The 26,786-nt window shown below is 39.8% G+C and overlaps 1 protein-coding gene across 1 annotated transcript in view; it reads left to right on the top strand.

The window, feature by feature from the left end:
• ST8SIA1 (ST8 alpha-N-acetyl-neuraminide alpha-2,8-sialyltransferase 1) overlaps positions 1-26,786 on the top strand; it is a 167,701-nt gene that overhangs the window by 117,593 nt on the left and 23,322 nt on the right. The gene's annotated exons all lie outside the window — the stretch shown is intronic.

Below are 26,786 nucleotides of genomic sequence, written 5' to 3'. Positions count from 1 at the left end.
CACATTTTTTATGTGATTTGCATTTATGTTATTTAAAAAAGAGGCCATAAAGGAAGAGACTTACAAATTTTATTGCATAAAGTATGCTAAACTTTGATAGGACATAAGTTGAAAGATATGTAACAGACTGTTGTTGTTAGGTGCCATCCAGTTGGTTCTGACTCATAGTGACCCCATGCACAATAGAATGAAACACTGCCCAGTCCTGTGCCACTCTCACAATTGTTGCTATGCTTGAGCCCATTGTTGCAGCCACTGTGTCAGTCCACCTCATTGAGGGTCTTCTTTTTCGCTGACCCTCTTCTTTACCAAGCATGATGTCCTTCTTCAGGGACCAATCCTTCCTGATAAAACGTAAGACGCAGTCTCACCATCCTTACTTCCAAATAGCATTCAGGTTGTACATCTTCCAAGACAGATTTGTTCATTCCTTTGGTAGTCCATGGTATATTCGATATTCTTTGCCAACATCACAATTCAAAGGTGTCAATTCTTCTTCAGTCTTCCTTATTCATTGTCCAGCTTTCAAATGCATATGAGGCAATTGAAAACACCATGGCTTGGGTCAGGTGCGCTTAAGCCCTCAAGGTGACATCTTTGCTTTTTAACACTTTAAAGACATCTCTTCCCTGATACCAAAACCAGGTAAAGACACCACAAGAAAAGAAAATTATAGACCTATATCCTTCATGAATGTAGATGCAAAAATCCTCAACAAAATTCTAGCCAATAAAATTCAACAACATATCAAAAAATAATTCACCATGACCAAGTGAGATTCATACCCAGGTATGCAGGGATGGTTCAACACTAGAAAAACAATTAATGTAACCCACCAGAAAAATAAAAGACAAGAATCACGTGATTTTATCAATTGATGCAGAAAAGGCATTTGACAAAGTTGAACACTCATTCATGATAAAAACTCTCAGCAAAACAGGAACAGAAGGAAAATTTCTCAACATAATAAAGGGCATTTATACAAAGCCAACAGCCAACATCACCCTAAATGGAGAGAGCCCGAAAACATTCCCACTGAGATCAGGAATGAGACAAGGATGCCCTTTATCACCACTCTTATTCAACATTGTGCTGGAAGTTCTAGCCAGAGCATTTAGGCTAGATAAAGAAATAAAGGGCATCCAGATTGGCAAGGAAGAAGTAAAAGTATCTCTGTTTGCAGATGACATGATCTTATACACAGAAAACCCTAAGGAATCCTGTAGAAAACTACTGAAACTGATTGAGTTCAGCAGAGTATCGGGATACAAGACAAACATACAAAAATCAGTTGGATTCCTCTACACCAACAGAAAGAACATCAAGGAGGAAATCACCAAATCAATGCCACTTACAGTAGCCCCCAAGAAGATAAAATACTTAGGAATAAATCTTACCAGAGATGAAAAAGACTTATACAAAAAAACTACAGTACACTTCTACAAGAAACCAAAAGAGACTTACATAAGTGGACGAACATACCTTGTTCATGCATAGGAAGACTTAACATTATAAAAATGTCTATTCTACCAAAAGCCATTTATACATTTAATGCAATTCCGATCCAAATCCCAAGGAAATTCTTTAATGAGATGGAGAACCAAATCACCAATTTCATATGGAAGGGAAAGAGGCCCCAGATAAATAAGGCATTACTGAAAAGAAGAACAAAGTGGGAGGCCTTACTTTACCTGATTTTAGAACCTATTATACCACCACAGTAGTCAAAACAGCCTGGTACTGGTACAAAAACAGATACATGGACCAATGGAACAGAATTGAGAATCCAGACATAAATCCATTCACATATGAGTAGTTGATTTTTGACAAAGGCCCCAAAACAGTTAAATGGGGGAAAAGGCAGTCTTTTTAACAAATGGTGCTGGCATAACTGGATATCCATCTGCAAAAAAATGAAACAAAACCCATACCTCACTCCATGCACAAAAACTAACTCAAAATGGGTCAAAGACCTAAATATAAAATCTAAAACAATAAAAATCATGGAAGAAAAAATAGGGACAAGGTTAGGAGCCCTAATACATGGCATAAACAACATAGAAAACATTGTAAAGGACGTAGAAGAAAAACTAGATAGCTGGGAGCTCCTAAAAATCAAACACTTATGCTCATCCAAAGACTTCACCGAAAGAGTAAAAAGACTACCTACAGAGTGGGAAAAAGTTTTTAGCTATGACATTTCTGATCAGCGCCTGATCTCTAAAATCTACATGATACTGCAAAAACTCAACTACAAAAAGCCAAATAACCGAATTAAAAATGGGCAAAAGATATGAATAGACACTTCGCTAAAGAAGACATTCAGGTAGCTAACAGATATGTGAGGAAATGTTCATGATCATTAGCCATTAGAGAAATGCAGATCAAAACTACAATGAGATTTCATCTCACTCCAACAAGGCTGGTATTAATCCAAAAAACACAAAATAATAAATGTTGGAGAGGCTGTGGAGAGATTGGAACATTTCTACACTGCTGGTGGGAATGTCAAATGGTACAACCACTTTGGAAATCGATTTGGCGCTTCCTTAAAAATTTAGAAATAGAACTACCATATGATTCAGCAATCCCACTCCTTGGAATATATCCTAGAGAAATAAGCCTTTACACAAACAGATATATGCACACCCATGTTTATTGCAGCACTGTTTACAATAGCAAAAAGATGGAAGCAATCAAGGTGCCCATCAATGGATGAATGGATAAATAAATTATGGTATATTCACACAATGGAATATTACACATCAATAAAGAACAGTGAGGAATCTTTGAAACATTTCATAACATGGAGGAACCTGGAAGGCATTATGCTGAGTGAAATTAGTTGCAAAAGGACAAATATTGTATAAAACCACTATTATAAGAACTTGAGAGATAGTTTAAACTGAGAAGAAAACATTCCTTTGTGGTTACGAGAGAGGGGAGGGAGGGAGGGTGGAAGAGTGGTATTCACTAATTAGATAGTAGATAAGAACTACTTTAGGTGAAGGGAAAGACAGCACACAATACAGGGGAGGTCAGCACAATTGGACTAAACCAAAAGCAAAGAAGTTTCTGGAATAAACTGAATGCTTCAAAGGCCAGTATAGCAGGGGCAGGGGTCTGGGGACCATGGTTTCAGGGGACATCTAAGTCAATTGGCATAATAAAATCTATTAAGAAAACATTCTGCATCCCACTTTGAAGAGTGGTGTCTGGGGTCTTAAACGCTAGCAAGCAGCCATCTAAGATGCATCAATTGGTCTCAACCTACCTGGATCAAAGGAGAATGAAGAACACCAAAGACACAAGGTGATTACGAGCCCAAGAGACAAAAAGGGTCACATGAACCAGCGACTACATCATCCTGAGGCCAGAAGAACTAGATGGTGCCCGGCTACAACCTATGACTGCCCTGACAGGGAACACAACAGAGAACCCCTGAGGGAGCAGGAGAGCAGTGGGATGCAGGCCCCAAATTCTCATGAGACCAGACTTAATGGTTTGACTGAGACTGGAAGGACCCCGGTGGTCATGGCCCCCAGAGCTTCTGTTGCCCCAGGACAGGAACCATTCCTGAAGCCAACTCTTCAGACATGGATTGGACTGGACAATGGGTTAGAGAGGGATGCTGGTGAGGAGCGAGCAGTTTGGATCAGGTGGACACTTGAAACTATGTTGGCATCTCCTGCTTGGTGGAGATGAGAGGGTGGAGGGGGTTAGAAACTGGTGAAAAGGACACAAAAAGAGAGAGTGGAGGGAGAGAGCAGGCTGTCTCATTAGGGGGAGAGTAATTGGGAGTGTGTAGCAAGGTGTATATGGGTTTTTGTGTGAGAGACTGACTTGATTTGTAAACTTTCACTTAAAGCACAATAAAAATTATAAAAAAAAAAAAAGATCTCTTGTAGCCGATTTGCCCAATGCAATGCATCTTTTGATTTCTTGACTGCTGCTTCCGTGGGTGTTAATTGTGGATCGAAGTAAAATGAAATCCTTCACAACCTTCTCCGTTTTCATGATGTTGCTTATTGGTCCAGTTGTGAGGATTTTTTTTTTTTCTTAATGTTGAGGTGTAATCCATACTGAAGGCTGTGGTCTTTGATGTTCATAAGTAAGTGCTTCAAGTCCTCTTCACTTTCAGCAAGCAAGGTTGTGTCCTCTCTATAACGCGGGTTGTTAACGAGTCTTCCTCCAGTCCTGATGCCTCATTCTTCTTCATATAGGTCAACTTCTCGGATTACTTGCTCAGCACACAGATTGAATAAGTATGGTGAAAGGTTACAACCCTGACACACACCCTTCCTGACTTTAAACCGTGCAGCATCCCCTTGTTCTGTTCGAACGACTGCCTCTTGATCCATGTACAGATTCCTCATGAGCACAAATAAGTGTTCTGGAATTCCCATTCTTGACAATGTTATTCATAACCTGTTATGACCCACACAATCAAATGTGTTAGCATAGTCAATAAAATACAGGTAAACATCTTTTTGGTATTCTCTACTTTCAGCCAGGATCCATCTGACATCAACGATGATATCCCTGGTTCCATGTCCTCTTCTAAATCAAGCTTGAATTTCTGGCAGTTCCCTGTTGATATACTGCTGCAGCCGCTTTTGAATGATATTCAGCAAAATTTTGCTTGCATGTGATATTAATGATATTGTTCAATAATTTCCACATTCAGTTGGATCACCTTTCTTGGGAATATGTGTAAGTATGGATCTTTTCCAGTCAGTTGGCCAGGTAGCTGTGTTCCAAATTTCTTGGCATAGACCAGTGAGCACTTCCTGCACTGCATCCACTTGTTGAAACATCTCAGTTGGTATTCTGTCAATTCCTTGAGCCTTGTTTTTTGCCTATGTCCTCAGTGCAGCTTGGACTTTTTCTTTCAGTACCATTGGTTCCTGATCATATGTTACATCTTGAAATGGTTGAACATTGACCAATTAGTTTTGGTGTAGTGATTCTGTGTATTCCTTCAATCTTCTTTTGATGTTTCCTGTGTCGTTTAATATTTTCCCCGTAGAATCCTTCAGTATTGCAACTTGAGGCTTAAATTTTTTGTTCAGTTCTTTCAGCTTGAGAAATGCTGAGTATGTTTCCCTTTTGGTTTTCTATCTCCAGGTCTTTGCACATGTCTTCATAATACTTTTTCTCCTCAAGCCACCCTCTGAGATCTTCTGTTCAGCTCTTTTACTTCATCATTGTTTCCTTTTGCTTTAGCTACTTGACGTTCAAGAGCAAGTTTCAGAGTTTCTTCTGACATCCAGTTAGGTCTTTTCTTCCTCTCCTGTCTTTTTAATGACCTCTTGCTTTCTCCATGTATTATGTCCTTGATGTTATTCCACAGCTCGTCTGGGTCTTTCATCATTAGTGTGCAACATGTCAAATCTCTCCTTGAGATGCTCTCTAAATTCAGGTGGGATATATTCAGGGTGTTCTTTGGCTCTCGTGGACTTATTCTAATTTTCTTCGGTTTTACCTTGAACTTGCATCTGAGTAATTGATGGTCTGATCCACAGTTGGCCCCTGCCTTGTTCTGACTGATGATACTGAGCTTTTCCATGGTCTCTTTCCACAGATGTAGTCAGTTTGATTCCTGTATATTCCATCTGGCGAGGTCCAACTGTATAGTTGCTGTTTATGTTGGTGAAGAAAGATATTTGCAATGAAGAAGCCATCGGTCTTGCAAAATTCAATCATGCGATCTCTGGCATCATTTCTACCAAAGCTGTAGTTTGCAACTACCGATCCTTCTTCTTTGTTTCTAACTTTCACATTCCAACCACCAGTAATTACCAGTACATCCTGATTGCATGTTCGATCAATTTTAGACTGGAGAAGTTGGTAAAAATCTTCAATTTTTTCATCTTTGGTGGCTACCACCCATTAAGGTCAAAGATGATGTGACAGACTGGGAGAAAATATTTGCTGCGTATGTATCAAAGACTAAATATTCATAATATAAATAGTTGTTATAAGTTAATAAGAAAATATTAAAAAAAGAAAAAAATAAGCAAAAAATACAAACAGGCAATTCGCAGAAGAAGCACTAGTAGTGAATAGTACATTCTAGCATCTTCTTCAAGTGGCTAGCAATACATGCAAACAGGGTGGCTGACAAAGTGCAAAGATTTATATATGGGATGAAAATATAGATGATGGTGTTAAACTGTAATGGCACACTGAAGTGGAATAAAATTAAAGTAGGAAGGCATTACATATTTCTATATTATGAAATTATCCCATTAGGTAGTTTGTTCATATCTTGTAGTCTTCTTTCAAAGCTGTGAAAGACCAAGACATCAGCAGTATTTTATACTTTTGTGCAACTTAAAACTAAGCTCATTGGACAAAGAAGTGGTGTGGAAATGCTAAGTACCATTACTTTTCATAACTGCCCTTCAAAGCCTTGATCTCAAAACTATTCCATTGAGAGTTAAAAGAATTATGAATTTTCACTAGAAAATACACTTAGAAAATTGGTAAAATCATAAAGCAGGTTTGATGAAAATTAAATATATATGAGAGGCACACATAATTATGATAGCGAAAGTAAGGTTAGAGAAGGCAGTATTTACTGCTATATGTAAGAGAAATTATCAGCAAGAAAAAGCTTTGCTACAGCCTTACTTTGTTAGAACGGTTTGTCTAGAGGGCATTCTACTCGACAGCAGCTAGGACAAAAGGATTAGTTAGGATGTCTGGGACATGGTATTGGAAAGGGCATTGTAGTCACCTTTATCTTTTGATTATATTTTTTATGGCCTAGGAGAGGAGAGGTTATTCTAATATGGCAACAGAGACTTGGATTTTCAAATCCACTGTTATTGTCTTCATTTCATTGTTTTCTGGGTTTTGTAGGTGGATGCTAGTAAGGGTCCATTTATTGGATTAGCTTTACCAACATACCACCTCTAACCCATTGGTCTACAAACATTTTTATTCAAATACCCTATTTTAAAAATTCATCATTATCTCTTGGATAATTTTTAAGTTGACATTTGTTCCTTTTTTTGGTATAAAGCTAAATTGTTGCCAGTACCTATAATATAATATTGTATACTGCGATATGCTTTAAATATATGTTGTAGCATATCTCAGAAGTGCAGATTTAGCTCTTTCGATGCTACATGTCCTCATGGCAAAGCCAGTGCTCTTTGCTAAATTAGTTTTTTTAAGTTACCCTGTCAGAAAAAATCTGACTTTATTTTCAATTCAAATAAGTGTTAAGATGTAACTCCATATAATGATCTCCATTCTGAAGTATAATTTCTGACATATAAATCAAGTCTGGAGATTTGCCAAGAGTTTGTCCTCTGGATAAAATAAGGCACAGCCCCTTTTTTAGTTCCTGTAAAGCTCTTTTTGCTTTTTCTCAGGGGACAATCCCTGTGGACTAATGTATATGGATTTTTTTTTTTTTTTTTTGGTGGCTGGGAGGTCTTTACATCCTGCACTACTGTAATATTTGGGAATGTAGGAGGTATACTTTATTTGGGAAGGGGGGAGTGGAAAAAGGACAATTATGAGAAAGTGGATTTTGGAAAAGAGATTCTTCTTTACATAGATTAGTTTTGAGCAAATAAATTTTAGAGAAGGATACATATTAGAGGTTGAGGATCTGGAAGTTGATGGGGAAGAGGGAGGTTAAAATGGGAGCCTCACAGGAACAGCATTGCAAAGGCATTAGTCAGCAAACATTTCCTGAAATCTACTCTGGGGCAGAGAATACAAAGTTGAATGAGACATGGTTCCAACATGAAGGAGCTCACGATTAACAGGCTTTCCCCCGGAACTTCAGGCCCATGGAAATGCTTTAGGGGAGCTCTAAACCCCTTCTGAAATTTATCCAAAATTTTCCTATTTGTGCGTTTTTCATCAGATTTTCCAAGGAGTTCATTTACTCATAAAAGGTTAAAATTCACTGACCTAAACTAAGTCATTTCATGGTAATATGAGGTAAAAGTAGAGATAGCAAAGTTTGTTTCTCAGTTTTTCAGTAGTCTTGAAAACTCAGTCAGCCATTTTGCCCGTAAAAGGAGTTCATGATATTCCCAAGGACGATATTTATTTGGGATTGTTAAATGTGAATTTCAGTTTCAGCAGAAGGAAGAATGTGGCAGAAAGATTTCTTGAAACCAGTAGGACAGCATTGGCTGTGTGACCTAATATAAGCTACCTAACTACTCTCTACATGTAGCACGGTAGCAAAAAGTTTAACAATTGATGTTAACTGCCATTAAGATGGCTCCCCAACTCATGATGACCCTGAGCACAGTGAAATGGAACACTGCCTGGTCCTGTGCCATACCTAGGATTAGTTGGGGATCAGACCTTTTAGAATCCATAGGGTTTCATTGCTGATTTTTAGAAGTAGATCACCAGACCTTCCTTTCTAATTCTTCTCAGTCTGAAAGCTCTGCTGAAACCCATTCAGCATCGTAGTAACATGCAGTCCTCTACTGACAGACTGGTGGTGGCTGCATATGAGGTGCACAGTCTGGGAATGGAACCCAGGTCTCCTGCATGGAAGGTGAGGATTCTGTCACCGAATCACCAATGCCACTTAACAATTGATACCAGAGTTTTATTTAAAAAGTGCTCTGCTTGTATAGAATGGTTTCTTTGCTAACTTCTGGGGATGGAGAAGAGGCTTAAGGGCCCGAGTGTTGGTTACAAGATTGGATCTGAGTAATAGGAGAGTGTGGAATGATTGGGATCAGCCAGAAGAAGAGAGAAGGGCTAAAGAAGAGAGAGGAGCCAACAGGTAGTGAAGCAGCAGAAGGGAAATCTTTGTGAACCTTAGGCCACAAAAGAACTGAAATTTCTAAAATCAATTATAAATTATTTTTTTGAAAGTCTATGTCCTAAGATTATTTCCCCTTGATATCTCTCCCCTTCTCTGGCTCTTCAGATTTCTAATATATCCTTGTATCTTTATATATGATGTGTGTGTGTGTGTGCACATGGTGAAGGAACTGTGTGTTATCTGTGATTGCCAAGATGGTTTGTGCTCTGAATGTGAGCAACAATGACTCGTAGAGGGCAGAGGGAAACCCTGGTGGCGTAGTAGTTAAGTGCTGTGGCTGCTAACCAAAGGGTCGGCAGTTTGAATCCTCCAGGCACTCCTTGGAAACTCTATGGGGCAGTTCTACTCTGTCCTATAGGGTCGCTATAGAGTCACTATGAGTTGGAATCGACTCCACGGCACTGAGTCTGGGTTTGGAGGGGGCAGAGAGGACCTTGATATCGTAACCCTTCTAGGAATTTGCAGACTGAAATTCTGGGAAGTGCTGCATTTTTACTGACTACATGCCCTTTTTGGAATGTAGAGACACCCTCTTAATTCACAAAGATATTTTGTTACAGCAAAGGCATTCGTGCCCCAGTTTAACTGTGGGAGGCAACCTTCAGTGTAAAGTATGAAAGTGGCTAATTATCTTACCAAACTCCATATGTGCCAAGAGCTTCTTGGGGCAAAATCATAGGGTTCCATCTGTGATAATTCCATTTAATGGAGTTGATTATGTTTTCACTGATTTTGTGTTGTTCTGCTATTAATGAACTTTCATAATTATCCTCAAGAAAAAGTATAAGAGTAATTATTTACTACTATGTACAGCATGTGAACATTTCTACAGTCTCTAAAAATTCCTTGATTATTAAAGGTATATTTGCAATTAATTTTATTGGAGAATATGAACCACGTGGATTAAATAGAATGTAGTCTCAAAAATAACTAATCATAACTGTATCTGATTGTATATTGGCTAAAGGAGCCCTGGTGGCACAGTGGTTAAGTGCTCAGCTGCAAACCAAAAGGTCAGGGGTTTGAACCCACCAGCTGCTCCTCAGGAGAAAGATATGGCAGTTTGCTTCCATAAAGATTTACAGCTTTGGAAACCCTATAGGGTGGTTATGCTCTGTCCTACAGGGCCACTGTGAGTCGGAATTGACTAGACAGCAGCCGTTTTTTTAAAAAGTAATCACATGTATTCTTATTGAATAAAGGTTTGCTTTCCAACTTAAGTTATGATCAGAACACATCTCTATAAATTTCTATTGTTAAATTGCTTTAATTTATTTAATAGGAAGATTTTTTTTTTAAATCAGAACTTCATTGTTTGATTTGACCTATAAATCATGGTATACATTTTAAACTTAGGTTTATACTGTTTGCTTTCATATCTAGATCTTTATGGTACACACCTGCTGTCTCTCTCTCACATGCACACGCACACACACACACAAACACACACACAGCAACAACGGAGGGAGGAAAGTATCTTAAAAATCAGTCAGAGTATAAATTATTGACGAAGGCAAAATATTACTGAAAGACATTATTGCAAGTACTAATGAAGGGTAGGGAATGAGTGTCCACAAGAAAAAACTGCCATATTTTATTGATTACGAGATGCATACTTTTTCAAATTTTAACCTTTATGAAACTGAGCTGCCTTTTACAGCCTCTATTGACCAGTTAGGCATAGCTGTCATTGCTTGACATTGCAAGGATGGTTTAGATCATAGCTGCTCCTATGCTACCATTTCGATTGAGTTCTGTGCACTGTTGGTACCACACACATGGAGTCTTTGTCGTTTAAGGTATCTCAGAAAAGATTCAATACCTACTTTGCATGTAGAAACACATTGAAACAGCAGTGGGGTGTAAATTTGATTATTGAGCAAATTATTCTTTCAGAGAAATGACTGCAATTTTATGTTTTTTTTTTTTTTTTTTGGTAAAGCAACAAAAAGAGGGAAGAACACATCCACAAGCAGCTGAAACTGCTTTAGAAGTAGTTACTAAGATGGGGCAAAATGATTGTCTCTATATCACATGATAAACAATGCAAGGGAAAGCAGGAGAAATCGCTCAGTTCCTTAGACTGGATGAAAGAAATGTGAAAGCAAGACAAGCCTAGGGCAGAAAGGATAGTGGTGAGGGTTGCACAATGTGGCAAATGTAATTTGTTGTTGTTGTGCTATTGAATTGATTCCGGCCCATAGTGGCCATACAAGACAGAGTAGAACTGCCCAATAGCGTTTCTGTAATCTTTACTGGAGCAGATTACCAGAGCTTTTTACCCATGGAGCGGCTGGTGGATTTGAACCACTGACCTTTTGGTTAGCAGCCAAGCACTTTAACCACTGTGCCACCAGGGCCCCTTGTGAATGCAATTAATGCCACTGAATTGTATAGGTAAAAATGTTTGACATGTTTGTTACATATATTTCACCACAATGAAAATTAAAGACAGAAAGAAAGAAGAGGCTAACACAGGACTATTCACACCACTATTGTTAAAATATTAAGTCATAGTTTGATTAGCGGTGTTTTTTTCATTGTCATTGGTAAACAATATGCTAGCATCTTAGATTTATAAAATATCCTAGTTTCTTTTAAATAAACAATATCTGCCAGTTACTCTGAAATAAAAAAAAATAGAGAATAAAATAATGTATGTTTGGGTGAAGATTGACACATAAAAGAAAGAAAACAACGTAATGCATCGCCATTGGGTCTGTAGAACTTACTCATAGAGGGATGAAAAAGGCAGGTCTTAGCAGTATTCTTACTTTGTGGTGAAGAAAAATTGTGACAGACAAGGGATTTTCTTCAGTCAGCTAGTAAGTGGCAGAGCTGGCCTTTAGCTTATTAATTCTTCGAGTTCTCTTTTCTTTTTAGGGGGAAGTAGTTGGGAGGATATCACTCAGAGCTGATAGTTGGTACCGCAACTCTGTCCAGTCTCACTAGGGGAGAAGAGAAAACTCTGACAGGTCAATAATGAGCTTATCGTTTAAAAGGGAAAGGGAAATTTATTGATTTAGAGATGATTGGGTGAAACTCCTGGGGAGGTAAAAGAAAAAAAGAGTGACTTAAGGTTTTGTAATACCACTATTTCAAAGATTTTGATAATAACAGAAGATGTGAAAGGGCAAAAGAAAATGTTCTAAATAAATGTTAAATAACATTACAGTGAGTGTAACGGTTAAGGTTGTGTGTCAACTTGGCGGGGCCATGATCCTCAGTGACTTGACAGTCGTAGGATGGTGTGATTACTTCCATAATGGAATTTGATATTACGTGATCACCTCCATAATGGGATCTGCTGTGAGTAGCCAATCAGTTGAAAGGGAGTTTCCTTGGGCATATGGCCTGCATTGAATATAAGTGAATATTCTGGCAAGGTTTGGGGCTTTTGCTCCTTCTGGATCCTGCAGCTGGCTCCTGTTCATCTGATCTCCAGTTCTTGGGACTTGAGCTAGCAGCTTTCCTGTGGTCTTGCCTGCCAATCTTTTGAGGTTCATCGATCTTCACAGCCTGTGAACAAGAGCCTTGGTCTCTGACCTGCTGATCTTGGCTTTGCCAGCCCCTGTGGCTGCGTGCATCAGGAGAAGCCTGACCCACGGACTTGGGACTTTTCAGCCTCTACAACCTCATGAGCCATTTCCTTGGTATAAATCTCTTTTTCTATACATTTAATAAATAAGCGTATAAATGCTTTACTGGTTTTGCTTCTCTAGAGAACCCAGCCTGAGACCGTGAGCTACAAGACTGTTACTTAAAAATGATCAGCCAGTAGAAAAAAGACCACAGGGCTACAAGTTGATACAGGGGATCTTTTAATAAGATGTAATTCACAATATCTCCTATTTCCTGTTTTTTTTTTTGAGCCATTTAAAACAGAAGCACCCCATCACAACAATAATTGCTTGTAGTGGTAACTTTAAACCCTAACCATTTCTTATCTGAATAAAGGTGATCACTCCTTTCCAGGTTCTCTGCTTCTATCATTGTCCCCCTTTTTATGGAGTCCCTGAAGGATGCAAATGGTTAATGTACTTGGCTGCTAACTGAAAGGTTGGAGGTTCAAGTCTACCCAGAGGCACCTAGGAAGAAAGGCCTGGCAATCTACTTCTGAAATATCAGCCATTGAAAACCCTGTGGAACACATTTGTACTCTGACACACATGGGGTCCACCATGAGTCAGAGTTGAATCAACGGCAACTGGTTTACTGGTTTTTATAATCAATTTTTACAGTCGAATTATCTTCTGCTATTTTGACTGTGAGGTCTTCTTTAAATTCTTGAAATTACTTTGTTGCAAATGAGGCCAGTTAATTATCTTCTGTTTCAAGTCACTTCCCTAATATGCTTTGTAGCCATAGTCTTGTGTAGGACTCCTTCATCTGTGGAGTTGACATCCACTCTCTCTATAATTGACCACACCTCTGAGCCACAGTCTGTGCTTGCTACTTTTTTTTTTTTTTTTTTGACTATTGGAATATTTCTGTCCTTTGTGCTTTCATTACCTTCAATTAAACCAAAACCAGACCAAACGCATTGCTATGGAGTCAGTTCCAACTCATGGTGACCCCATGTGTTTCAGAGTAGACCTGTACTCCTTAGGGATTTCAATGGCTGTAGTCTTACAGAGGAGTCCCTGGGTGGTACAAATAGTTAAACACTTGCTACTAACTGAAAGGGTGGTGGTTCGAACCCACCCAGTGGTGCCCAGAGGTGCCTTGGAAGAAAGGCCTGGTGATCTGCCCCCAAAAGATGACGGCCATGCAAACCCTGTAGGGTGCAGTTCTACTCTAAAACACACGGGATCACCATGAGCCAGAATCGACTCCATGACAACTGGTTTGATTTTTTTTTTTTTTTAAATAAATCTTAGCAAAGTAGATCTCCAGGCCTTTCTTTCGAAGTGCTGCTGGGTGGATTTGAACCACCAACCTTTCAGTTAGAAGTCAAGCGTAAACCTTTTGCACCACCTAGCATTTGAAAATGTTTTCCCAATATTTTCTAGATTTCAGTGTTGCTTTTGAGAAAACTGAAGCCATTCTGATTCCTGACCTTTTGTATGATTTTTGAATTTCTACTGTTCCCACCCCTTTCAGGAGTCTCTGGGTGGTATGGATAGCTAAGCACTTGACTGTTAGTTGAAAGGTTGGTGGTTCGAACACACCCAAATGTGCCTTGGAATACAGGCCTGGAAATGTGCTTCCAAAAGGTCACAGCCTTGAAAATCCTATGGAACAATTCTACTCTGCACACATGGCAGTCAGCTTGATGGCAACTAACAACAACAACCTGCACTCCAAGCCGGTCTTCTCTTTGCGTTCTGCAGTTTGAAATTTCACAATGATATCCATTGTTATTAGTCTATTTTCATCCATTTTTCTGGCACTCAATAATCCTTTTTGATCTGTAAGCTCATGTCCTTCTGTTTTGGAAAATTTTCTTAAATTATTTGCGTAACCCTATATTACTAAATAAAGGAGCCCTGCTGGTGCAATGGTTAAGTGTGCCTAACAGCTAACTGGAGGGTTGGTGGCTTGAACCTACCAGAGGCTCCACGGGAGAAAAGACCTGGAGATCTACTCCCATAATGATTTCAGCCTAGAAACTCTATGAGACGGTTCTCCTATGTCCTATAGGGTCATTATGAGTCGGAATCAGCTCGACAGCACACAACAACAACAACATTGCTAAATGCAGTGGTCAATTGTTAGTTTTTATTTTACTTGACCTATCAGTGTTTTTTTTTATCAGTACCACTTGACACATTTGGTCCTTCCCTTTTCTAAAATTTTGTTTCTTCACTCAAATTCCATTTTTTCACCAGTGTCCCTTGAGTCTGCTGCTGATTTCTTCTCATCTCCTAAACCTATAAACATTGGAGTTCCCTAGGAATCAATCCTCTTAACCTCTCCTTTTCTTTCTCTATAGTATTTCTTCAAGTCTCATGGCTTGAAATAGTATTTATACTCTGATGGCTTCTACTTTTGTATTTGCATCCAGTATATACTTTTATCTCCAGACTCATATGCTCAACGGCCAGCTCATCTACCTCATTTGAATATGTAATAGGAATATCAAATGTAACCAGTACGGCACTCCTAATCCCCCCTTCTAATTCCTCTAAAACCTGCATGGTATGCAATCTATTGCATCTCAGAAAATAGAAACTCCATTTTCCCAATTGTTCAGTTAAAGAACCTTGGAGGCTTCTTTGCTTTATCTCTTTCTCTTACACCTCACATTAATCCATGGCCAAATTATGATGGACCTACTTTCAAGCACTCTGACCATTTTTCACCACTGCTACTGCTACCACCCTGGTCCAAGCCACCATTATGTCTTTTCTGAACGTTTGCAATAGTCTTCGGACAAGTTTCTCTGTTTCCATCTTTAGCACTTATGCCATTTATTAAGTTATTGCCTCTCATCTCCAAATCCACTTTCCTACACTCTGTTTTGTAATGCTGGAACAGGACTCTACTAATCACATTTCTCCTTTGTCAGATGGCTGCCTGTGAGGGTCTCCAGTAAGGTCTACTAGAGACAGAAGGAAGAAGGTTCTTGCTGCTTCCCCCTGGTGTCTATGAGTTTCTGTCTCTTTTTGGTTCCTATGAGCATCACCCTTGTGATAGCTTCTTCCTGTAGCAATAGCTGAATCCAACTGGCAGTTTTTCCCAATACTTTTAAACCAATCAGCACACAGATAAGAGGTCCTTATTCTAGTTCTTCTAATGATTTATTGTGCAAAACCACAACAACATAGTCTAAGCTTAAAACCCTATTGCATTACTGCAAAACAGAAGAATTAATATATACTTGACCATCTAAACCTTCATGCTTCCTTACTCTTCTCAGGCATTTTTTTCCCACTTGGGCTGATTTTCCTGCTTTGATTTTTTATTTAAGCCTGTAGGAATTATTTTCCGTGATGCTCTTTAACTCGGGGTGGTGGTGGCAGGGGGTGGGGAGGAAGGCTTATACTAGTTCATTTGATCAAAGTTGTTGCTTCTCCCTTTCTTGGAACGAAGGTGTTAGTGTTGGGCATAGTGTTGGTGGAGCAGTTGGAATAGCAAGTCAAGATCTCCAGCAGGACATGGGTCATTGGAAAAGCACACACAGTATTATAATATAGTTATATATTTAAATACTTACATGAAAGTGAAGAGGACTTGAAGTACTTACTAATGAAGATCAAAGACCACAGCCTTCAGTATGGATTACACCTCAACATAAAGAAAACAAAAATCCTCACAACTGGACCAATAAACAACATCATGATAAACAGAGAAAAAATTGAAGTTGTTAAGGATTTCATTTTACTTGGATCTACAATTAACACCCATGGAAGCAGCAGTCAAGAAATCAAAAGATGCATTGCATTGGGCAAATCTGCAGCAACACACCTCTTTAAAGAGTTGAAAAGCAAAGATGTCACCTTGAAGACTAAGGTGCACCTGACATAGGCGTGGTGTTTTCAGTCACCTCATATGCATGTGAAAGCTGGATGATAATAAGGAAGGCTGAAGAAGAATTTACGCCTCTGAATTGTGGTGTTGGAGAAGAATATTGAATATACTAGGGACTGCTAAGAGAATGAACAAATCTGTCTTGGAAGAGGTACAACCAGAATGTTCCTTAGAAGCAAGGATGGCGAGACTGCGTCTCACATACTTTGGACGTGTTATCAGGAGGGATCAGTCCCTGGAGAAGGACATCATGCTTGGTAAAGTAGAAAGTTAGCGAAAAAGAGGAAGACCCACAACGAGATGGATTGACACAGTTGGCTGCAACAATGGGCTCAAGCATAACAATGATTGTGAGGATGGCGCAGGACCGGGCAGTGTTTTGTTCTGGTGTACACAGGGTCACTATGAGTCGGAACTGGCTTGATGGCACCTAACAACAACAACATTATTTCCACAAACCGTACTCCAGAAAGTCAAGCTCAGCAACATGGTTTTGGTTGTTTAGAATTTGCAGAAGATTTGTGATCCTTCCCTTCCTGGGAAGTACATCAGAATCTGGAGAGGCAGTAACCCAAGAGATTTTAATCTTTATTGAAGAGGAACCTGGGCTAAAAGAAAGTCTGAGAAACTCTGCTTTCCGTTACTTCTTGCCCTCATTTTAGTATCCATCCTCTCAGTTCTCAGTGACATATAATTCCGTGATTGCACAGAGCCTTGTCCCCTAAGCCGTGCCCAATGCTCAAGTCTTCTCAGTGCCTACTGTGTTCTTCTCAAGGTGACAGTAAGTCATTCATTAAACAAATCTTTGTTAAAGTATTAATGGTTGATAATGGGTTAATGTTTTACTCCTCTCGGTTTTTACATTTTAACTGGAGCCACCTGGAAGAAACTAAGTGCTTTAGCAAAACAGAATCATTCTCTAACTATAGGAATTGCAGACATCTTGGCTATCTTGGGGGTTTGGGCTGGGGAGGTATTTTAGGCAAAAGATTGGGAAGGAACCTTTACATCACACCATTTATATGGCTAATCATTCCTAGGGCAGACTCTGCTACCACAAGATTAATGATGGCTTCTGGAGAGCTAATGGGAAACAGATTCTACTTTTCTGGGTTGTAAAGTCCCATGGAGGGTAGGATTCAGTCTGTTGCTAGCCTTTAAGACCAGAGGCTCTTTTAAGGCTGACTCCTTCTCAGGTTACATCTCACTCCAACAAATCTTGTGAAACAGAGGCTGAATTTCTTAAATATTTGCTAGATAGGAACCGTATATCACTAAAAAGCCCAGAAGGCAAGAAGTTTCAATAACACAAATTCTCTTTCCATAGAAAAGTTTTCTGAGTAGATACATTTGTGTTATTGTCCAAGAGCTTTCAGTTATTATTTGTTAGAACACAATCCTTATTATTAAATAAATATCCATAATGGAGATTTAAACCCCTAAAAATTTGAAACTAGTGGTTATTAGCTCTTATATTACTCAGACTCTGCTGTTGGCGCAGTGGTTAAGCACTTGGCTGCTAACCAAAAAGTCTGCAGTTCCAACCTCGCAGCCACTCCATGAGAGAAAGATGTGGCAGTCTGCCTCCATAAAGGTTACAGCCTCTACTCTGTCCTATAGGGTGGCTATGAGTCAGGATCAACTCTACAGCAATAGGTTTTTTTTTTTGGCTTGGTACTTAACACTGTTGCTTTTTGCTTTCTTGAAATTCCCCTCTCTCTTGAGTCTCAACACACTTCTCTTTCCTGTTACTTATTGGATTCTTTTGTTAGATTTTCCTTTATCTACTTCCTTAATGTTGGTGCTCCCCCAGTGTTGCCAGTCAGCTCTCATCTTTCCTCACTGTTTTTTGCCTTCCACTGGGGGTGCATCCATGACCTTCACCCTCAGTGGCAACTACCTCTTAGTCCAGATCTATCCCAGGTTTTGATTCTTTCTTGTGTTTCAGACATCTGTGTGAATACTGGCCATCTCCATTTAGAAATCCCCTAGGCAACTTGCGTTCAGTATGTTACCAAAGCAAATTATCTTTCCCTTCAAATCTTCCCTGTCCCTGAAGTCCCCATCGTAATTATTAGTACCTCCTCTTTAGTCACGGAAGTGGTTCTGCTTTAAGTCATCCTTGGACCTACTTGCTGTCATCATCTGTATCCACTCAACCACAAAGCCATGTCAATATTGCTTTTACATTATACGTTAACTCTGTTACTGTCTCATTAATTCTACTGCCATTGCCTCTGTTCAGGCCACAGTAATCCCTTGCCAGAACTCAAATCATGTCCTAACATCTTCCTTCAGTGCATTTTTTGTTAGTACAAACAGATTTGTCTTCCAAAATCCAAAATGAAAATTCTTTATTGGCTCCCATTTACATTCTAAATGGAATCTCAGCTTATCAGCCCTTACCACTCTCTCCCTTTGCCTCAAACTTTGATACCACTCACCATTCCCAGAGGCCATGCTCATCAGCACCTCTGCACACATGTAGTGCCCTCTGACTACAGGGACTTCTCCTTATTGTCCCTTACAGGGCTTAGCTCTCCAAAGACAAGAACTCTGTCTTCTTATCCCCAGTATCTAGCAGAGTCTTTAACATAAAGCGAGTCTTCAGCAAGTCACTGGGTTAACATGTTACCATTCTGGTAAAATCCTCAATTTCAAACTTTCAAATTAAATCACCACAATTCAGAAAAGGATGTTGATAACAGTTGTACAACATGAAGAACATAATATCACTGAATTATACATGTAGAAATTGTTAAATTGGTAAATGTTTTCTTGTATATGTTTTCACCACAATGTTTTTTAAAAATCACCATATATAGATAGATAAAAATCTACAAAAGAACCAAAAAAAAAAAGAGAGAAAGAAAATTAAGTAAGGACAAGAGAAACTCAAATGCTAGAATCTGAGAATTTCCACTAGCTGCAGCAAGGAGCAGATTGGGTCGAGTCGTACTACCAAACTAAGCCTGCTGAACCAGAATAGCACAGAAAGCTGGAAAGAAGATGGGAAAAGACTATGACAACCCCACTCTATCTACTGGCAAAAAAACACAGAAAATTCCAAAGCCATATGAACTCTTTTTTTAGTTTGCTAGAGTCATACCTTTTCTTCTCTCCATCAGTTCTTGTCTTTCTTCATCCACTTGGAAGCCACGCTTCACAAAAAGGCCAGGGACCGGAAGTGACAAGGGAAGACAATGATTCCTTGCAGGCTGAGCTGTATAAAAGCTTCAGGAACATGTTTCTAGAGTGAAGATGAGAGGAACATTTTTTCCTCTATCACTGAACGAAGAACTGAAGTCTGCATATGACACTCTAGCCATCAGACACTATACTGGCTAGAGTAGAAGATCATCAATCAATCTTAATGGATTACTCATTAAGCAAGGTACACATGGGCTTATTTGTGTTTGCTTACTAATCTGTAGTGTGCAATTTCACCACATCTTTTGATGGGAAATTGTGCAGTACAGATTAAGTGAGCACAATTAAGCCTGTGCATACCTTGCTTACTGGTTAATCCACCCCTGAGTTTAGCAGAAACATTAAGTGAATGCTTCCTAGGTACTGGAAACTAGGCTCAGGACTCAGCCCCTCAGCATTCTTTGTAGGTCTAGATCCACGAAAGAAAATATACTAACACCTAAATGATCAGTAAAGGCAGGTGAGACAGCATGAGGTATTCATTTTGAATCAAACATTTTTCCCAAAGTCTTCCTTAATATATTGGTCTCTTATTCTAACACATTGGCAATATGGGATGTGCTAAAAAGAAAAAAAAAATTTTTTTTTTTTAAAAAAAGAATATTCCAATATATGCCATACATTGTTATTTTCTTTTCCATTTTGGATCAGTGGGTAAAAGTTGGTGATACTAGCCATATTTTAGAGAGGTAGGAGAATGACTGCTATGTATAATTAATATATAAAATTTGTTACCCAAAATAGTTTTCGGTACAGGCAGTGCAGGAGAGCAGAGTCAAATGGAAGAAATTGCTGTTTGCCCTGTATCTAATGGAGGTGTAAGCAGGGAAAATGGTATCCTTTAAAAGCTGATGTAATCCACTAACCCTTAAATCACAACATGAAATGAAAATAGATGTTCTGGTCTCCACAACTGTAACATAATTAACTCTTAGGTTCTGTTTTTATTAAGCTACTGAATCAACTGTTTTGCAGCCTACTGAGGTTTGTTTGGCACTGTTTGCAATATATGATTTGGAAGACTCAGAGGTGAGATGAAACAAGTGTATTTGTAGTTAGGCCTTGAGGTTGAAGAGAGCAAGTGAGACATACTTTCTCACCTCCTCTTCTTTGCTATTTTCTATTTCCCTCTCCATCTTTGTTCAATGTGGCAGATAAATAATGGAATCAGTGATAGAGAGGGGAGTGATTTTGTTTTCTTCGTATCGCAAACTCTATTATCACACACATTTTTAAATTGTCTGATTTTATCTATGCATTTGTTATTAGCAATAGTTTTTATTCACCCACCCTTCCTCTTGTCTCTTTTTGTCCCATATTCTCCTCTCCTTCATCTCCTTTCTCATTCTTCCCTATCTCTCCTCTCCCTCCCTCTCCTTTTTTCCAGGTGATAGTATACATTGGAGAGTTAGGGTAGTAGCAGTGTTGGTGAGCAGGGTAGATGTCTGGAAGAACTGCATGCCTCTCCAGGAAGATTGGCAACCTAGGTGGAATCCACCTTGGGGCTGGGAGGTAAATTAAAATAGCTGAGGAGGTGCCCAGGTATGGGCCTGAGATGATACCTTCAGTTTTCCAGAGCCTGCGTGTGATACTTTGGGAATCAGGACATTCTCACATTTACAGTAAGAAGATATAAAAAAACTAAAAGTACTGATGGAGCAGAAGAGGCCCAAAGTTGGTGAGAGGAAGTCACCAAATACTGGGACAACAGAGGAGGGCATGATCTGTTGTGTGGGTGTCAGCTTGGTGTCCAAAGGAACCAGAGGTACCAGCTACACCTCAGCACACACCAGTGCTAGACCCCAAAGACCAGACCAGATCAACCACACTACAGGGAGACAGCATAAAGACCCACCAATGCTGTGAGGATACGGGAAGGAGAAGAGGAGAAAAGACTGCCTGAAAGGAGTTTTCTATTTTAAATAGGTTGAATATTTACCCTAAGAGACTGTTCACATTGAAAGGCACTGAATTACTTTTAACTGACAAATTTCAGGCTTTCTTCCACCATCAGTGAGAATGGGAGCGCCAGAGAAGATGAGGGCAGTTGTAGTGGGAAAAATAAGCTAGACTTTTCTACATGTGAATTGTGTGTAAAAGGAGGAGTATTAACAAGTAAAGGCGTATTAACAAATAAAAGTTGAAAAAGACTGACACTAATACAGATATCATATTGATATCTAGTATCTAATTTTAAATATCTAATAAAAGGAATTCAGTCATAAAAAATGTTAAATCTGACCCCTTATCCATTCTCTGCTGGGGTCAGATTTGTTCCCTAAAGCAAATGACTCTGTGTTTGAATAGTGATATTATTCATACTATCATTGTTCCCAGCTGTCTTACCTATATAGTGCTACTGTAACTGAAATACCACAAGTGGATGGCTTTAACAAACAGAAATTTATTCTCCCACAGTCTAAGAGGCTAGAAGTCTGAATTCAGTGAACCAGTTCCAGGGGAAGACTTTCTCTCTCTGTTGGTTCTGGAGGAAGGTCCTTGTTATCAATCTTCCCCTGGTCTATGAGCTTTCAGTGTGGGGACCCTGGGCCCAAAGAACACGCTCCACTCCTAGCGCTTCTTTCTTAGTGGTATGAGGTCCCACTCCTCTCTGCTCAATTCTCTCTTTTATACCTCAAAAGAGATTGACTCAAGATAAAACCTAACCCTGTAGATTGTGTCCTGCCTCATTAACATAACTGCCTCTAATCCTGCCTCATTAATATCTTCGAGGTTAGGATTTACAACACATAGGATATTTCCATCAGGTCACAAAATGAAAGACAACCACACAATCATGGCCTAGCCAAGCTGACACACATTTTTGGGAGACACAATTCAATCATAAAATTCCACCCTTTGGCAGCCCAAAATTCATACCCTTGTCACATGTAAAGCACATTTACTGCATCATATCATCCCAAAAGTCTTAAATCAACTCCAAGTTCAAAATCCATGCTGGGGCAAAATGCCTCTTCATCTATGAAACCTCAGATACAGATTATCTGCTTCCAAAGCACAGTGGTGGAACAGGCACAAGCTAGACTTTTCCATTACAAATGGGAGAAATTGTAGGAAAAGAAGGGATAAGAGGCACTAAGCAAGTCAGCAGAATGCATTACATTAGCTCTCAAGGCCTGAAAATAATCCTCTGATCTCTGAGACCATTTAAGGAATGGCCCTGGCCTCCAGACTCTGGGTGTTGGCCATACTCCCCGGATTCCACCTTCCAGGCCCACTGGAATGGTAATTTTGCTCCCTTGTTTTTGGGCAGCCCCATTCTCCTAGTCCATCGGAATTGTGACCTTACTCCTTCAGCCCCAGTAGGCCCTGTTCTTCTGCTGTTTGGGTGTGGCAGATCTGCCCCCTCAGCTTTGGGCAGCATATCTGGCCCCATCCTGCTGGCACTCGTGAACAGCAGCCTCACGCTCCAGAACTGAGTTGGTGAAGATCTGACTCTTTGAAACCTAGAAGGCTGTGGTCCTACCCTCTGAAACCCCAGAGGCCATGGTGCCACACTTTGAGACCCCAGGGGTCATGGCCCTACCGTTTGAGACTGAGACAGCTCTGCTTTGTGTGCTCCTTTTCTCTTCAGCTTCTGTGTCCTGGTTTCTTGGCCTGTCATCCATTTGGGCCTCACCACGTACCTCTGCCCCACTGGGGCAAATGTTCCAGACCTCTTTAGCTCCATGAGGTAAGTGCCAGGAGGCACCCCACTCTGCCAGTAAACTTTGGCTGGAAGGCATTCCACTCTCTTGCTCTGTGGGTCAGCAAGCCTAGCTCCACTGATAAGTGCCCTTAGGCACCCCATTCTACCAGGAAGCCTCCTGCAAGAAGGCACTCAGCTCTTTTATTCTGTGAGTTGGCTCCAGCACCGTCTCGCCCTGGTCTCCTGGTTTTGCTGCTGCTGTTTCTGTGCTGCAGCTTTTCACCATCTGTACCATCTCCAGTGTAACAGCTCTCCTCATTTCCTTCTGAGTCCTCACCAGAATTGGCTTTGATGTCCATAATTCCACCAACAATCTCCTCAAGGCAATCGAGGCTTTTATTATTAGGAAATTTAAAACTCTTCCAGCCTCTACCCCTTCACAGTTTCAAAACTGCTTCCACATTTTAGGTATCTGTTAGAGCAGCACCCTACTCCTGTTACCAAAGTCTGTCTTAGCTATCTAGTGATTCTATAATAGAAATACCACAAGTGGATGGCTTTAACAAATACAGTTTAACTCTTAAAGTTTAGAAGGCTAGAAGTCTGAGTTCAGTGAACCAGCTCCAGGGGAAGACTTTCTGTCTCTGTCAGCTCTGGAGGAAGGTCCTTGTCATCAGTCTTCTCCAGGTCTAGGAGAAGGACATGCTTTGCTCCTATCTCTTCTTTCTTGGTGGTAATGAGGTCCCTCTCCTCTCTGCTCAGTTCTCTCTTTTATATCTCAAAAGTGATTGACTCAAGGTAGAACATAATCCTGTAGATTCTGTCTTGCCTCATTAACTTAACTACCTGTAATCCTGCCTTTAGTAATATCATAGAGATAGGATTTACAACACATAGGATAAGTCCATCAGATCACAAAATGGAGGATAACCACACAATACTGGGAATCATGACCATGCCAAATTGATACATGTTTTTGGGAGACAGAGTTCAATCTATAATACCAGCTAATTGCTTGTAACAGTGCTTCACATCCTTTTTTACTTCATGGAACTCAAAGTAAAGGATAATAGTTGTACAGTGTACTGCTTACATGGAGGAAGTCTGCCAGAGGAGACTAGGCCTTAAACTTCACCACCCCTAGTCCTGCTTCCACTCTGAGGCCTGATATCTCCCCACATCCATAACCCATTTGTAACACATCAGTTGGAGAGCTCCATTCCACGATACTCTGTTATTTATCATGGTCCTCTCATATGACCCCTGCTTATGGATGTGTTAACTAAGAGTCTATAAAACAGATACTGGTAGTAATGTAGAGGAGCCATACTGTGATTGTCAAATAAAATGACAACATCAGCAAATAAACAATCTTAATTAATTAATAAAAATAAACATCAGAAACCATCTTCCTACCCCTTTTATCCTGTAGTTTGCCATAGTGGGGAGAAGATACTGAACTTCAAGTAGACAACTATAAGTCCTCAGAAATTAATATTTAAAGCCATTGTTGTTGTTGTTGTGTGCTGTTGAGTTGATTCCAACTCATAATGATCCTGTAGGACAGTGTGGAACTGCCCCATAGGGTTTCCTAGGCTGTAATCTTTACAGGAGCAGATTGCCAGGTATTTTCTCCTGTGGAGCAGGTGGTGGGTTTGAATGGCCAGCCTTTTGGTTAGCAGGCAAGCACTTAACCATTGTGCCACCAGAGCTCTTTTTAAAGCCATTAAAAAAAAAAAAAAAGCCATTAGGCCTGAATAATATCACCTAGAGAAAATGTGTAGGTAGAGGATGGCTGAGGAGCTAGTACTAAGCTCTAGGGAACTCCAATATTAACAGACTGAGCAGAGGAGGATAAATGGGCACAGGAGACTAAAAAGAAATACCCAGTCAAGTAGGAGGAAAAAGGGGATTGTGGTGTGTCAAAGAATAACTCCGAGATGTTTAATTAGTTACCTGCTTTCAGATTTACTCACATGAGGTACAGCCAAAAACTTGTCAAGAAACAAAGACAAAAATAAATAAATAAATTGTAAGAGAAAAGGGAGAAAAAAAAAAAACACACACACACACACAGACCATTTGGGAACAGTAAGTCTTGTTTACATAGTTTTTAAGTAAATGGATTAGCTGGCAGCTGGCAAAAGGTCAGGCTGAGCAGACTGTCCTTGAGCAGGCCGACTTAACCATTAAAATTCAATTTATGATTCCCCAGGGCCTGAGAGTTTAACTGTGGAATACATATGACAGGCTTTCTCTGTATAGTTATCAGAGTTGGCCACCTTAGGCCTAGTGTAAACTATTGCCCCATCAGAATTTCTCAGGTATCACAGAAAACAAGAGATTAAGAAGTGTTTGAAGGATATGGAAGTCAATAATCATAATCAGGTCATGCGAATTAAACTCAGAAGGGATTCCTCTATACCCATTGCCCGCAAGTCAATTCTGATTACTAGTAAACCTGTAGGACAGAGTTGAACTGCCCCAAAGCGTTTCCAAGAGCGACTGGTGGATTTGAATTGCTAGCCTTTTGGTTAGCAGCTGTAGCTGTTAACCACAGCGTCACGAGGTCTCCACCTCCATATCAGCTTGTGTCCATGGGAATCACCTGGAGCATTTGTTAAAACACAGATTGCTGGGATCCACCTTCAAAGTTTCTGGTTCAGTTAGTCTGGGGCAAGTTCCAATAATTTTCTTGATCTAATAAATTGCCAGGTTATGCTGCTGATCCCAGAACCATATTTTGAGTATCATTGCCTGTTATGGATTGAATTGTGTCCCCAGTAAATATGTGTTGTAAATGCTAACCCCTGTGCTGTGGTTATAATCCCTTTTGGGAATGGGTTGTCTTTGTTATTTTAATGAAGCAGAATTAGTGTCAGGTGTATTTTGAGTGAATCTCTTTTGAAATATAAAAGAGATTAAACAAGCAAACTAAGAAGCGGAGTTGACAAGATCGTTGCCAAGACGCACGGAGATCGCCAAGGAACCAGGAAGCAGAAGCTGAAGACGTGAAAGACCTTCCTCTAGAGCTGACAGAGAGAGACAGCCTTTCCCTAGAGCTGGCACTCTGAATTCAGATTTCAACCTTATAAGCTGTGAGAAAATAAATTTCTGTTTGTTAAAGCCATTCACTTGGGATGTTTCTGGTATAGCAGCACTAGATAACTAATACAGAATTCGGTATCAGGAGTGAGGTGCTGCTGTAACAGGTACCTACAGTATGGAAGTGGTTTTGAGACTGGAAGAGTTTAAGGTCCCTAATAGTTAGGTCACTATGAGTTGGAATTGACTCAAGGGCAGTGAGTTTTTTTGAATAGTAAAAGCCTAGATTGCCTTGAAGAGACCATTGGTAGAATTAAGGACATCAAAGGCAATTATGGTGAGGGCTCTGAAGGAAGAAAGGAGAGCTATACAGAAATTCTCTGTCATCTTAGAGAATATATATGGCACCAGGAACAGAATGTTGCTAGAAATGTGGATGTTAAATGTGCTTCTGGTGAGGCTTTAAAAGAAAATGACGAACGTATGATTGGACAATGGACGAAGAGCGATGCTTTTTATGCAGTGGCAAAGAATTTGTCTGAATTATGTTCGAAAGGTTGGTGGAAGGTAGAACTTGTAAGTGATGAACTTGGG

The sequence above is a fragment of the Elephas maximus genome, chromosome 4 (genome assembly GCF_024166365.1).
Source record: "Elephas maximus indicus isolate mEleMax1 chromosome 4, mEleMax1 primary haplotype, whole genome shotgun sequence".
NCBI lineage: Eukaryota > Metazoa > Chordata > Mammalia > Proboscidea > Elephantidae > Elephas > Elephas maximus.
This window is presented reverse-complemented; position numbering and strand designations above follow the sequence as displayed.